Source organism: Paroedura picta, chromosome 10, assembly GCF_049243985.1.
Source record: "Paroedura picta isolate Pp20150507F chromosome 10, Ppicta_v3.0, whole genome shotgun sequence".
Taxonomy (NCBI): Eukaryota; Metazoa; Chordata; class Lepidosauria; order Squamata; family Gekkonidae; genus Paroedura; species Paroedura picta.
Window position 1 is genome coordinate 20911960 of NC_135378.1, and position 15972 is coordinate 20927931.

Here is a 15972-nt window from a genome sequence, read left to right on the forward strand (position 1 = left end):
AATGGAGTTCACATGAACCTTGATTAAGCCCTGGGTTGGAAAATTCCAGGAGATTTGGACGGTGAAGTCTGAGGAGGTCAGTGTTTGGGGGAGGGATTTCAGTGGGGTATGATGTTAGTGATGCCAGATCTATTGGCACTGCCAGTGAGGGATGGGGGGAGTGCTTTCTGGAAGTGGGGAGGAGTTATGTGATGTGATTACGTCAGTCAAAAGTGATGTCAGCACATTTGAGACAATGGGGGTCATTTTTTTCTGCACTATATGCCAAAAATTTATGCCCAAATTCATGACTATTAACCCCCTCTAACCCTGATGTACCAATGTGACTTCTGGGTAACGTCAGCATGTGACATTAAAATGTGGTGTTCTTCTGGGGTAAATTGCGGGGCAGATTGGGGTGGGGGGTGGGGTGCATTAGGAAAGTGGGAGATCCCCACTCATACCAGGGGACCTTTGAAACCTGTATAATTCCATCAAATTCACTTTCCAAAGTGGTCATATTGTCCATGACTGCCTTTATTAACCTTTTGACTATGGAGTAATCCCTGAAATATTCTTCAGGCTTCTAGTAATCCCAGAAATGGTATCAGTGAGCCATGCCTCCCTGCCATGCCCCCAGAAGTTGCATGTTTACAGTGTGCATGGCATCATTAATAAAATAAAAATGCTTGTTAAATAAGAAGTTAGTTTCATTTTTTGTGTGTGCAGTACCTTGCCTGAGCAAAACAAGGAAGCATTCAACTCAGTTGGTATAAAGCCCACCGTGCAAATAAGCAATTCTCCTCAGGGAAAATGATCTGTGTGATTTAGAGATCACTTGTATCTTTGAGAGATTTCCAGGCAAAATAGGTGAATCCCTTTACTTGAAATAGCCTTCCTGCAGCCATTTTCTGCTGGTGGAGCTCTGAGAAGAAATTCTGAGAGGGGGGAAACGGGAGAAGCTAATAGAGGAAGATTCAGCTTTTTTGTGCCTATTCCTCCCACCTCCCATTTTATATATACAATAATATAAAATCACCCCCCCCCAATTGGAATAACTCCTCTGGGGCTCTGAAGTTGAGAATGACTGCTCCAGAGGAACTAACCTATGTTGCCTGGAGATCAGTTGTAATCCCAGGAGAACCCACCACCTGGTTGTTGGCAACCCTCAACTTGATCTGTTTCCAGTAAAGACCACCATGTTGCAGCCTACAGATGTCTGACATCTTTTATTTTGGCTTTTGTATATCTGACATGGTGTGTTGTCTGGAACTCTTATCCACAAAAGCAGATATGTGTGTTTCAGAATGCAAACCCAAGCCATATCTTGGATTTGATGCATCCAGCTTATTCATTTGTGAAAAAGAGAAGCTGAGGTTCCCTATGACAACCCACAAAGTCTGTCCTGAGAATCATGGGACCTGCATGAAAGAAAGAAAGAAAGAAAGAAAGAAAGAAAGAAAGAAAGAAAGAAAGAAAGAAAGAAAGAAAGAAAGAAAGAAAGAAAGAAAGAAAGAAAGAAAGAAAGAAAGAAAGAAAGAAAGAAAGACATGCAGAATGTGGGTTGTAGTAAAGAGGGGAATTGGGTGAGATTAAATGATAAATTAGGCTCCATCCTATCCATTTAACCATTTTGTGTGCATCATTATTGTACTGCTGTTTGTTTAATCCTTATCATGTTCCTCCTTCAAAAAAAAAAAAAAAACCCTCCCAAAACCCAACATTTCTTTCTAAAGCAGTATAACACATATCTGGTTTGTTGACACTCCCATGTGATTTTTGTTCCACGCTTGTGCTGAACTGTGGATCAGACTGGATCAGCAAACGCTGGCAGGGGCTCAAGGGAATTGTAGTCCATGGACATCTGGAGGGCCGCAGTTTGACTACTCCCGGTATATAAGAGAGATGCTCTTATGGGGAGCAACATACAACAAAGTTTATTACAGCGTGAATGCTTCTATATCTTTAACTGTGATACACTGGAGCCAAATGGCTTGAATTTGGAATGGGACTTGGCGTGTTTCCTGTGACTAATGAGCTATACCTGTTGCATTAGACAGCTATAACTTTAGTGGTCACTGATAGTGGTTAGGTCTAGCTAATTAAGACTTAAAAGCATGATAGGCGGAGAGCCCATGGGATAATTAATATGGAACAGTGAAAACATTAAGAAAATACTTAGGTATGTTTTGATTCTTAAATGCTGTAATTAGGTGGTAATAGGTGATTTTGGTTATATTATTTATTATATCATTATTATTTTTTATAGGATCGCAATCACTGAGGAAGTTTGGGAAAACGGGATATTATTTACCTAAGAACCCGTTTTGGCTGTGATTTATGATTTTGGATGATTTACTAAGTTTGGAATTATTATAAAATGAAGAAATAAAAAGACCAATTAATGATTTGAAATAGCCTGGACAATTCCTATACATTTTGTTTGGACTGGAGTTACCCCTGGTATAACCTGTTGGAAGTCTTGCATCAGGTTCCGAACATACAGCTGAGTATTTGGGGTTAGAAAATAGTGGGCATCTCAGGTTGGCCTGGATTGATTGGGCCTGCTGAGTGCATGTCAACTTGAGAACTGGATAGTCTTTGGTACCATCCATGTGACCAAAATACTCAAGATTTCTTCTTCAACAGCTTAACAAATATGTTGTCCAGTGGAGAAAATTAACACTGGAATATATCCTCTCATTATCACAAGGAGGCATCAAAATAATTATCACCTTTCCCCTGTATCATTACTGACTGAGCCAGTTAATGAGATATCTAATAAAGGTGTTTGATTGGATGTATTGTTCTTTGAAATGTGAACTTGAACCAGATTGGTTTGTACAGACACATTGAGTTGGAGATCTCTTGGGACTACAGTTGAACTCCAGGCAACAAAGATCAGTTCACTTGGAGAAAAAAGCTTCTGAAGAAGATGGGCATCGTGACATTTTACCCCATTGAAGTCCCTCCCATCCCCAAATTCCACCCTTCTCAGGCTCCACCCTAAAGTTCTCCAGTTATTTCCCAGCTGAGAGACAGAAACCCCAAGACTGAGTGTCCTTAGCTGGGCTATATGAATGAAGTCTACAAATGAGGCATGTTAGGTTTTTAGCAAACATGTGGCCTCCACCGTAAGGGAAATGGTTTCAGGCAAGTAGAGCAGAAGCGAAGGAGCTGGTGGTTCTATGCAGGGTTCATCCACAGGCTTCTCTAGACATTGCTTCTGAATACAACAAGTGAGCCTCACATATTTGTTTGTTTGTTTGTTTGTTTGTTTATTTATTTTCACATTTATATACCGCCCTCCCCAAAGGCTCAGGGTGGTGATTGACTTAGTACTCCAATGTACCAGATACCTATTCTAATCAGGAATTCGAAAGATCATTTAAGATATACATTGGAGTTTAAATGTAGGCTTCATCAACCTCATCAGACAGACCCAACATATTTTTGTGGCTGAAGTTCTTTGGGGGAAGGTCTACGTACCACTCCACATAATTTTTCCTGTCACACAGTTTCCAACTTCTCACGCTGCACCAGTGGCGGGAATCAAAGCAGTTCAAGGGAATATAATATGGGGTTAGGTATAAGCCCCCAATTAAGCCTTGCCTGATAAATGAGGCAAACTGACAGGCCCCAAAGGGTTTGCTTCTTAAAGTAAAAGAAAGGAAACACACAATTGAGGGAACTATTAGCAGTTCTCCAGGAGTTGTGACCTGCTAGGCTTTGTGTAGTATACGGTCAAGATAACCCTTTTCCTGAAGGTGTGTAATGTAATGCAGAAATTCAGCACTCTGCTGCAACTCAGTTAGACACCACGCTCTCCAAACCCTCATGACATCCTCTTAACACCTCATTTACTCAGACTGGAAAACTTAATCAAAGATGTGATGTCTCAGTGATCTTTAATTGACCTCCCATTGAACTAGCTCTTCTTCCTTGCTCACGATTTCCAACCTCTTAACTCTCAGCCCTCAAAACCCCAACTGACTTAAACCTCCACCTGTTAGATCTTCAACTTTTCCTAGCACACAGCTCCTATTGTCTTGCTTAGGTACATTTCTGGGTGATATCTGTCATAACTCTGCTTGCTTTGATACCTAACGACTCAGACTGGACTATGACCTTGCTCTGGTGTGGACTCTGGCTAGGCTCTGCAGCCCAGGCACCTCCTGCACAGCTGTGTGGGTGTGGCCAGATAGGGCAGCATACCTGTCATCATTTCCTCTTCCAGCTGGACACCAATTCAACAAAAGATTTTACATTAAAGAAAAAACTGAGAAAAGTCTATTGAAATTGATAATCACCTATCCATCTACACACCCATGCTGTATCACAAACTATTGTTTAAGCAAGCTAAAATAAAATAATAGGCAGAAGAAAGGGGGGATTTAATGGGTGGCATGGTTTGATCGATGCTAATGGGACATATTGTCACAATGTCAAATATCAACATTCTATCAATAGTGTTAGTGTTGTGGGGGCCTGTTCACACAACTTAGTGAGACAATTTGTGTTCTGCCTAAAGGAAGTGGCAGAAGTGAAGTCAGGTAGCTCTTGGAGAGGGGTGGCCAAACTTGGCCCTCCGGATATTAATGAACTACAATTCCCATGAGCCCCTGATAATTGTCCATACTGGCAGGGAATCATAGTAATTGTGATCTATGGACATCTGGAGGGCCACATTTCGCCCACTCGTGGTCTAGGAATTGCCCGAAACTCTATGGTAAAAACATTGAGGTTCTACTATTCCTAGAGCCACCCAACATGACATTCGTGTTTTCACCCAAAGTGATGCTTGCTCACATGCTACTTCGTGACCTCAAATCATCCTCAGGTTGTTATCCACATGCAATTGTAACAGAATGGTCAGCTCACAGGTCCCCTATAGAGCAGTGATCTAATTGTGCAAGGCAATTGCACAGGTTGCCATGATAGTCATGTTGAGCATCATTTAAAAAAGGAAAGTGAGAACTGCTTTTTGATGCCTGTCTCCATATTCAAGATATATGTCTATCCAAGATGATGCCTCTTTTCTTCCATTTCTGTGTTATTAGTTAGCTGCTCGGAAATCATTACTACCAACAGAGCCTTGAAGGACTATTGAGGAAATGCTGTTTGCTTGTAACGCGCAGCGTTTAGCAGCCAAGTGTCTCACAAGGAATAAAACAACTTTCCTTTTTGTCTCCTGCTACTCCTCCAGTAGGGAAAGGTCAGAGAAACAGTGGGGAACCAAATGAAGGGAGATATATGTTTTCCGCCAACTTTCAGAATGCTGCAAATTTCACAAATTGCAACAGAGAGATAGAAAGGTTTTTTCCTTCAACCCGTATTTCTTTCCTCCTGGCCTCCTACTGCTAGTTTATTGTTGGGAAAATGTATCCCCTTCTCCTCTGTCTGATGTGAGCGAGTAAAAACTTGTTTGTGACAAATGAAATGCTATTTTCCTTTGATATTGTTGGACAGGAAAAGTGAATAAAGGGATCCTTGGACTCACCTTTCTCAGGCTGTATTCTCACAATGACCAATTGACACGATGTATTGGCTTCTTGATGTGAGCGGCCCTTGGCCTCCCAGGAGTATGTTTGTGTGGATGTATAATTTGATCCAGGCAATCCCAGAGCCCATACCAATGATGAAAGTGGTTAACAGTACATCTACTCAGATGTGGGCTTAAAGAAAGCCTGGGACTGTGTACTGTAGAAAAATGTCTGGTGTGACATACCGTTGCAACAGTGGGTGATCCTTTAAGGGAAAATTAAATTCTATGCTAGCACAAAGAGCTATTTAGAAGAGATGTTCTTTTCATTTGAGATACATGCCCTTCCCGTGTCATATTCCAAAATGTCATCTTGAACTGTTGAACGGAGGATTGTGTTGGACAATCCTAAGAAGCAGCGTGAAAGGAGGTGACATGGTAGTCTCGTCAGATCTTGGAAGCTAAACAGGGCTATGATTTGAATGGGTAGGGTTGGCTTGGGAAATAGCTGGACATTTTGGGGGTGGAGCCTGAGGAGGGTGGAGTTTTCAGAAGGGGAGGGACTTCAATGGAGTGTCATGCTATGGAGTCTTCTCCAGGTGAGCTGATCTCTGTTGCCTGAAGATCTGTGGTAATTGAAGCTCTCCAGCTGCCACCTGGAGGTTGGTAAAACTATGGATGGGAGGCAACCAGGAGAGGTGATAGATGAACCACCTCTGCTTCTCACTTGGTGGAGTTGTTGTAAGTCAGTTACAGCTAGACAGCAGCTGTGACTTGCTTGTTCTCCTTCCCCACCCCCCCTTTCCCATGACTGAGATGCCCATTTCCCTTGATGGGAGATGCACATTATGGCCAATTAAGTCCAGAATGCTTATCTCAGGCCCCCAATGAGATGAGATCGAGGAACAAACCATTTTCATTTATCTACTACCAAATGCCTGCAGCGATGGAAATAATTCTTTAACCAGCTATACCACCATGATGCAACAGAACCCCACTAGTTGACTTGCCAGAAAATATACTCATCAGCAGTGAGACAACTATCAATGAACTAAAATGTGCAATAAAATCACTGATGAATGGAAAGGCACCTGGAGAAGACTAGGTTACTGCTTAAATGATTAACGATGGGAGAGACATTCTGCAAAAGCAGCTCCACCCCCTAACACTCATATGACGCTCAGAATGTATGTCATTAACACTAGCCATCCTTGTGCCAATCCTGAAGAAAGATCCTGAAGAATTGTGATTAAGATGGATTCCACAACTCAACAATGCAAGAAGAGTTTGAACCACTCTTCCATGCAAACACCCTTGGTGAACCATGGGTGACAACCACACACACACTTGCAGCCTACCTTTCCTCGTGAGATGTTTCTGAGGATACAATGGAACAGAAGATAATGCCATAAACAACTTTGGGTCCCCATTAGGTAAATAGGTGAGCTATAAATGAATTAAATAAGTGAATTTATTCGTCAACATTTGTATCCCCCATTCAAAAGGAGGGAGTGGCTGAAACTGCCATAAGTGTATACCTGGCAAGCCTAAAACCAGAGAATGGAAGAAAGGCCACATCATTTTTTTTTTTTTGGTGATAATTCAAAACTGGGTTCTTTTTCTTGCTAAACACTGAAGTAGAACTTAGCCACTGAAAGCTCCTGCCTGACATTTGACCCTTTATGGAAGTACCAACTCCCCCTCACACCGGAAAGGGAATGTATGGAAGAAAAGGGGGAAAGGTCATAGCATTTTCCAGCTATCTGCTACTTGGATTGGGGGTAGATGATCTGGCCTGCAACCCTTCCTTAATCATATTTTTTGACTCTGCTCTTTGAGCCAGGATTGTCCCATTTTAAGAGATCAGTCTTGAGAAAAACACTTATTATTAAATTCAGCAGTTGTTGACTTTTTTCTCCTCAACCAGTTTTTCCCATGTTCCTGTCTGTAACAAGGTAGATTGGCTTGTGAGAAAGAGACAGTTTTTAAAAATAAAAGTAGTGACACCCAGGCTCTCACAGGTATGTGGGATACATACCTGCTCCATCCCCCCTTCCCCTCTCCCTTCCCACTCCCTCCCTCCCTCTCTCACAAACACACACACACACACACAAACATCTCCCCACTTCCTCCTCCCTCTCGCTCCTTCCCTCTTCCTTCCCCAACCTATTCTCTGGTCCTTCTCCCCCCAGACACACACACACACACACACAAACACACACAAAGAGTCCTCCCCCCTCCATCTTACCTCTTCTACCAGGAGAGCTCTGGCCTCTTCTTGCCTGGAGGGAAGCACCTCGGCCTGCACTGGCATTACAGCCTGCGTGCCAGCCATTGGAAGCCTGGAGGGCAGACTGGAAGCCCCGTGGACTCCACTCTGGACCCCAGAGTCCTCCCCACCACCCAGACTCCCTGCTCGCTCCTCCCTATCCTCACCTCCACCTTGCAATGTCCCCTGGCCTCGGACAGGGCGGCGCTGGCCTGGCCTCTACCCACAATGGCATGCGCTTCCCCAGCTAGCTGTCTGCCATGGTGCCCCACAGCTGCCCCAGCCTCTTCTAGTGCATTCCCTGGGATGGGGCTATGGACATTATTGCTGTATCCATTTCTGTTCCAGGGGTTGCGTCAAAAGATGTGTCCCGCATCAAATATACCAGGGACTTAGAAAAAAGTGGGGTGTATATTGTGCATCTTTAAAATGTATCATACAAATTATTCAGTGGGTGTACAAAGAAAAATCTAGCGTAGATGGATTAAGGTAAAGGTAAAGGTAAAGGTATCCCCTGTGCAAGCACCAGGTCATGTCTGACCCTTGGGGTGACGTCCTCTAGTAGATGGATTAGGGCTGCGAAATTCCTGATGGATTTTCTGGTGATTCTTAGAGCTACCCGGAAATGACAAAGGGTAGCTCTAGGAATTGCTTAAAACTCCATGGTAAGTAGACAAGCAGACACAGTAGATCTTTTTTTCCCCTTCTAGGACGGCGCCTCCTTACAACTTTCCTGTTGGTTGCCTGGCAACCCTAACATGGATTGTACTTGTATTTACTGTAATGTATGTTCTCTGGGTTCTCAGTTTTGCATGCATTATACTTGCCTAGGGCAGAGAAGTCAGCAAAAAACTGAAGATGTAGTAGACATCTCTGTGTTCGATCCTCTTCATTATGATAATGCCTAATTCGTTACAATGATTCCAAAGCTACATCAGTTCTCACAGAGACAAAGAAACTGGCATAACCTGTGCTCTTTGAAATGCATTTGTTGACCATTTTCTTTGAACTTCCTTCCCCAGAGACTAGATTCTCTGCATACATGATATTTGTTAATTCCTCCTCTCAACCCACTAAGAGCCCCCCCCCCCCCACAACTGACACCCACATTCACCCTGCAGTGCATGGAAGATAGTGAGTGGGAGAAACATCCTTTTTAACCTCTACATTTATTGATAAAACATTGAAATAGAATCACAGAACCATAGAGTTGGAAGAGGTCATACAGGCCATCTAGTCCAGCCCCCTGTTCAATGCAGGATCAGCCTAAAGCATCCATGATAAGTATCTATCCAGCCACAGCTTAAAGTCTACCAGTGAGGGGGAACTCAATGCCTCCTTAGGCAGCCAATTTCTTTGCTGAACTACTCTGCCTTTCCTCCTAGGGCTTGGTCCCCAGGCCCTGGATCATCCTTGTTGCTCTCCTTTGCACTCTCTCCATTTTGTCCACATCCTTTTTGAAGTGAAATCTCCAAAATGGTACACGGGACTCCAGGTGTGGTCTGACCAATGTGGTATACATTTAAAAGGTGAACATTGCCTTCTACTGTAATAAGTTTTTTTTTTTTTACAAAACACTTTTAGTTTGGGAAAGAATGAAAGGGGAGGGATATGAAACTAGGAGTGGATTGTTTATTTCTGAGGAAGGAAGGGGTTTTGGCTTAGTTCTTAGTTTGAGAACCTTGCCCTAATAAACTCAACTTCCAATAGTCTCTTAAGAGAGACTCGCGTCCACTGGCATGGAAGATCTGCCACCACTCTGTAGACCCTGTTCCATTCTATGGCTCTTTTGGATGCACCAGTCATTGGATATTATATTTTATAATAAAATAATGTATCACTTGGATTTTCCTGTGTAGGAAGGGGCTGTACTGGTTACAAGAAATCACTTTGTGCTTACCCAAAGATAGTTTAAGTACCATTTCTCCTAAAGAACATTGTGCCATGAATATACTGATAGCTCTTGGTCTAGCTCATGGTCCCTGGCCCCAAAGAGGCAGCCTCAACCAGAGCCAGGGCCTTTTCAGCCCTGGCCCAGGCCTGGTGGAATGCTCTGCCAACTGTTATCAGGGCCCTGCAGGACCTAGATCAGTCCCGCAGGGCCCGTAAAACAGAGCTATTCCACCAGGCCTGTGGTTGAGGCCAGGACATAACACCTATCACATCAAACTGGCTGACCCCCCTGGCTAAACATCTGTGGGAAGAAGATCCATCCATCGAATGAATGGAGCTCCCTCAGAGACTTAAATTCCTTAGGCAGATGTATGTCAAAAGTGTAGAATTTGAACTGTTTTAACTAACAGTTTTAAACAACCTTTTAATCTGATTTGTGACTGTAACTGCTACTTGAACCACCCTGAGCCTCATGGGACATTATATTATTATAATAAAATTAAGTTCTTTATTATTATTATTAATAATAAACTGGGCCAGTGTGGACACTTCCCTTATAGCAAGTCCGTAGCCAAGTTTGCTTGTTTTTATATCTCAAGATTTCAAAGAGAAGGCCCAGGATTCCCATAATTCATGCTTAGAATGCACATGATATATGGATGCTCCCAGTAAACTGGGGGCTACCTGTTTTCCATGCAGGAGGAAAACAAACAAACAAACCCATGTGCAGCCCGCCATTGATAACTTTCCCTTTGCTGAGAATAAATAAATGCTCTTTTGCAGCAGATACGGATGTAATTTCGGATATGGCATTCCGACAGTGCATTTTCTATTTCTTAGTGGATAATTACTCTCAAGGTCTACAGAAAGTGGAATGCTAAAGCTAGCCTGATTTTTTTTAAGCCCCTAAACATGACTACACTCATAGAGCAGGATATGATGAATGAATCGAATAACTGCATGACATTTGCAGCTTGCCTGTGCTATTCCAGTGCTAAAAATTAAGCCATTTGTTTGTGTTAGAACATATCAGAAAACATCTGAAGCCTTTAATCATATTATTCCTTGACTTGCCATAGAAGGAGGAGCCAGGGATCGGTGGCAGAGCACTTGCCTTGCATACAGAAGGGTCTGAGGTTGGATGATTACGTAGGGGCTTTCACGTGTGCAAAATAACATCCACTCCATCCACTTTCAGTGCACTTTGCAGCTGGATTTCACTGTAGGAAACAGAAAAATCCACTTGCAAATGGTCGCTGAAGCAGATCGAAACATGTGTGAAAGGGCCGAGGATAGACTCTCTGGCGATGGCAGTTGTGGCGTGGGGTAGCTGACCTCAAGGGCGGTACCATATGGTGTAATAGAGAATTGATCTGAGGGGATCTCTCTGTATGTGTGTGTGTGTGTTTTAGGTAGAGGCACCAAATTTGTAGGCTTGTCCCTCTCCCCTCCCCAAATATCCCAAAAACATTGGACCAGGGGTCCACTTCTATGGCCTCCTAAGAATATGCTCCCATCCTCCATTGGTTTTTTTCTGTTTGTCCGTTCGTCCATCTGTCCGTCCATTTGTCCATTTGTCCATTTGTCCATTTGTCCATTTGTCCGTCCATCCATCCATCCATCCATCCATCCATCCATCCATCCATCCATCCATCCATCCTTCCATGCATTCATTCATTCATTCATTCATTCATTCATTCATTCCTCACCATTCCCAGCTGTTCCCAGCAATCCGGCTCGCGACTATGAGTTACAAAAATAAAACCCCACAATAAAATAACAAAACTATACCCCTTAAAAACATTCCCTCCTGAGTGACGAGCCTCTAATCCTCATCCTCCCCAACCCTGCTCATCAGCCTCCCAATAGTGTCTTAGAGGAGATGTTAATGGGGAGCTTGCTGTGATAGCTAAGCAGGGGAGGGGCCTCTGATATCAATTGCCCTGATCTCAATCAAATGCCTGGCGGAAGAGCTCCGCCTTGCAGGCCCTGCAGAACTATGAAAGCTCCATCAGGTCCCTCAGCTCTTCCAGGAGCTCCTTCCACCAGGTCAGGGCCAGGACCAGGAAAGCCCTGGCCCTGGTCAAGGCCTAGAATTCTTCTCGTGGGTCGGGGACCACCAACAAATTAGCACCCAGAGAGCAAGGCCCTGTGGGGGCATAAGGCAATAGGTGGCTCAGTGGAAGGGGAGGGAAGACCCTTTAAATGCCTTCTGCTAGATGCAAGTGAAGTGGTGCGGTCCAGCTGACAGGTACATACAGGAGCGGGCAGTTCTTTTGATCCCATTTAATCAGGACAGAGCTTTCACCCAAGCCAACTCTCAGTAGCTTTTGTATTGGTATTAGTCATGTTGCGACCTCGACAGTGAAACTAACGTGGGTTCAGGGATGCATGATGTTACTCTAGCTGGCAGCTCATTAAAGAGGAACAAGCAACCTGCGCATCTTCAGCTCCAGCTCCCCATCTTCAGCGTCTTCCAGAAGAGCAGGATGACGTGGGTGGGCTAGACATGTGTGTTTGTTCTGCCTGTTTGTTCTGCTAAAACAAATAGCACATTTGTGTTGTGGGTCAAAACGAGTGTTTTGCTGTCTCAGCAGGGGAAAAAAAAAAAGAGCCATCCTGTTCCTTGTGTGGAACTTGTAGACACAGCATGGAGAATCCATAGGTAGAAATGCAAAAAAAAAAGAAGGGAAAGAAAGCTCTGAAATATATGGAAATAAAATATAGCAGTTGTTTTTTTCTAGGAGATACCTGTTTTCTGTTTGTGTAACCATGATTATGCCTTAATAATATCCATAGTTATGCAAAGCATGATTTGGCATGTAATGTTTAACCCTCATTGCTGGCTTTGTCCTAGGGTTTGACCCCATGAGTTGGATTCACATTATGGCTTGGAGACAGCCTTGGCTAGCCTTCATCCGTGGTTTGTATCAGCCAGACGATAGTGTGAATATCGCTTATGCAAATCAAACTAGGGCCCAGATTGGGTAGAAAGCCGGGATAGAAATTGTAAATAAATGATAATAAATAATAAGGCAGCTCAGTTTACAAACCATTCAACTCAGCTGGGGCTTTCTGAAATGCAGTTGCTTTGATGATTCATCTATGTATGCATAAGTAGCTTCCAGTAACTCTGAAATATTATTAATTAGTAATCAGATGTGAATATTAATAGCTCTGTTTGTATACATCAACGGAGTTACATTACCGAAGGCTGAATGAAAAAGGATCGGGGGTGCTGCGGACTTGTTTTATTCACGCAGTTATGCATCACCCGTTGAAAACTGCAATGCGTCCTTTGTTTTTGTCGAACCAATTCTTCTTACACGAGCAACTAGCGCTGAGCCGAACCGTGCAGTCTCCCGAGGGCTCAAACCGAGCTGCAATCAGAGACTCTTGATGAGTTTGCATTCTTGCTATTTGGTCAGCTGTGGCAATTATCACATGAAAGTGCTCCCGAATGTCAGGACACTGAATGTTCCTCTTGCAATTCGAGCACTGGCGACCTCGAAAGGAAGGCAAGACATTCCAAACTCAGGGCTTCCAAGCACAGGAGATTGCCTTAAGCCAGACGTTTTTAGTCTTTTGACTGGGAAGGAACTCCTGAAATGTTTTTTTCAAGCTTTGAGGATCCCCAGAAAGGGTGACATGCCCCTTCAGAGAAGGGGGCACAGAAATAAGATGTGGGAGCCAGCCAATCAATTGATTGATCATTTAGCATTTCCATTGTGGAGAAAGAGACGAGGCCTCTAGAGGAACAGGGGAAGTGAGCTCCAGTGATGTCTAATAGGATTGCCTTCTCTGGTGTGCTTTGGCGAGCACCAAAGCCCGAGCTGGCCAGTGGCACGGAGAGGAGGGCTGACAGCGGGGGCCAGCTGGTGCACTACCGGTGCCCCTCCTCTCTGTGCTGCCGAGCTGGCCTCCTCGGTGCTCGCTGAAACAGCTGAATTGCACCAGAGTGCAGAACCCTAATGTCTAATGATGCAAGTGTCTATCCAAATTTCTTGGAATGGTCACATAAGCTCCGAGGAACTCTCACGTCACACCAGATTTCCCTGGACCTGGGTTGGGAATCCCTGTCTTAAATAGTGCATTAGGAAGGAGAGTGCCTGCTAGCACTCCCCCCAACCCTCCTTAAGAGGCCTGCCGAGGCCTGGAGAGGCATCAGCAGCCCTTTTGGGGGCAGCAGGGGAGCTTCACTAGCACTCCCCCCCCCCTCTCCAGGCCTCCCCTGGCCTGCCCGGGGCAGAGGAGGGCCCTAGCGCCTGTTGTATTTTGCTGGTATACATACATACATACATACATACATACATACATACATACATACATACATACATACATACATATATATATATATATATATATATATATAATTAACTCCCATCCATTTGGGAAACCCTTCCAGGGCTGTCAAGAAACCCCAGAGTTTTACAAATGCCTGGTTGAGAAAGTCTGTTCTATATCAATAATAGCTCAAGATCCTCCAGAGGTACATGTGCTTTGTCTGCATTAAAAAGACACGTCACCTTCAGGCCTGAAACCACTTCCTTTTTGGGCATGTATAAGTAACCCTTTTTGAATGCCTGCATACACAATCTAGCCAACCAGGAAGCAGTGACTCATAATAAGTAACTTACTCTGAAGTGAATGACTGGGAGTCAATCCAAAGTAGAGCTGGAATACTCAGGCAGTGCAGACTGGCTGTTTAGAAGGAGGCATGGTAGAGCAGTAGGCCCTGCAGAGACATAACAGACAACCTCCTTTGAGAGTATTTTGGGCACATGCGATCCTTTTTTATTTCTTGTTCCACATTTGCCGTTTTTTTCCTGATTTTCACCCGTGAACCAGCCTGCTCCTTGGGAACAATTTGGATTACGAAACCAAGGTCATTTCTGCCTATTCTAGTCTGCTTTGTTTTCTAAAACAGGGTTCTTCATTCATTCATCAACTCAGTTTCCCTTTGTTAATAAGAACGAAGAAGACAGGGAAAGCAAAGCTTCTGGGTTCTGTACATGGGGTTCCGAAAGAAGACTGAACTATAACATATATGAATTCTCTCATAAGATAAATGTAACGAGTCATAGCATGGTGGGCCCCTTGTTGTGCTTTAAAAAGCAGATCAATTCACGGTTGGCTCGGCCATTGGCAGTCATTTTTTGATACGCTGCTTTAGCACTTGGAATCCTTTCAAGGAGATTTAGGATTGATGCAGCCGGGCTCTGTGCCAGTCCCTTCAGTCAGCTGCAGTCTTATTCAAACGGGAGGCGTCAAGCCTGCAAGAGCCCAAGTCAACTTCGCCCACCATAACCTACTCTTAAGAGGAGGAAGAAAACATGGTCCCCACAGTCACCAGAGAGATCAACCTTGGGTCGTCATTGCTGGCCCAAGATGAAATGTATGCCGGAGGTTTAGCTGCATCCTCAGCCGCGATCTGTTTTTAACTGGGCTGAATAATACCTGATTGTTTTGGGGCCATCTGTTGGCAAACCTGGCAGCCAATGATTATGTGCAGCCAGTTCAGCAGAGCGCACCTTAAGCTCAGAGAATAGCTTGTTTATTCCCTACCTGGTCTCGGGGGGCGGATTAGGGGGGATAAGGTAATCTGATCCCAATGCCCTTTAAAGCAGCAGCATGAAAATATGCAGAATTTTGAATACTGATTCTTAATAGGAGGCGATCTACAAATCTTGGAGGAAAATTCAGAACGAGGAGGGGATATGGGTTTTTTGGCAGCCTGTTCTCCCCCCTCTTATGGTAGCTTCTGACAGCCGGTGAAGCTGCAGTCCACTGTTCACCTTTCAATAAGAACATAATTCTATATCTTAGATTTGTTGCCAAGGCTTTTTCAAACATGGACACAGCCAAAATAGGAATCAAACCCTAACATTAAGTATTTGGCTGATGGCCATAGGGCACAGGGCTCTCCAGGAATGTAAGCTTGAGTTCTCAGTAGAGTTGCCAGCTCCAGGCTGGAAAATAACTGTAGATTTTGGGGCTGGATCATGAGGAGGGCATTCCCTGATGGGCAGGAATGGATAGAGTTTGAGAAATATCATCCTAGAGAACTGCAATAGACCCATATTATGGTCTGCAAGGGGTCAGGTGGTGTAGCGCTCACTGGATTAGGTTCTTGTCAACAATAGGGCACTTCCACACATCTGTTCCTTTTAATAAAATGGTAAGAGGGAGCTGGGATTCATCGCCTACCCACCAATCAGGGAGGCTGTCTGGGCTGCCCCTCCCCAATTGGCCATACGTCCAATGAATGGCCAGTCAGGAGGGATGTCCTGCCCCTCACCACATCCTCCTCTAACTTCTTCCATATGGAGGAATTGCCAGCCTCCAGTAA

General features: G+C 44.1%; 1 protein-coding gene across 5 annotated transcripts in view; it reads left to right on the plus strand.

The window, feature by feature from the left end:
- Window positions 1-15972, plus strand: part of PCDH7 (protocadherin 7) — a 440531-nt gene that overhangs the window by 82606 nt on the left and 341953 nt on the right. The gene's annotated exons all lie outside the window — the stretch shown is intronic.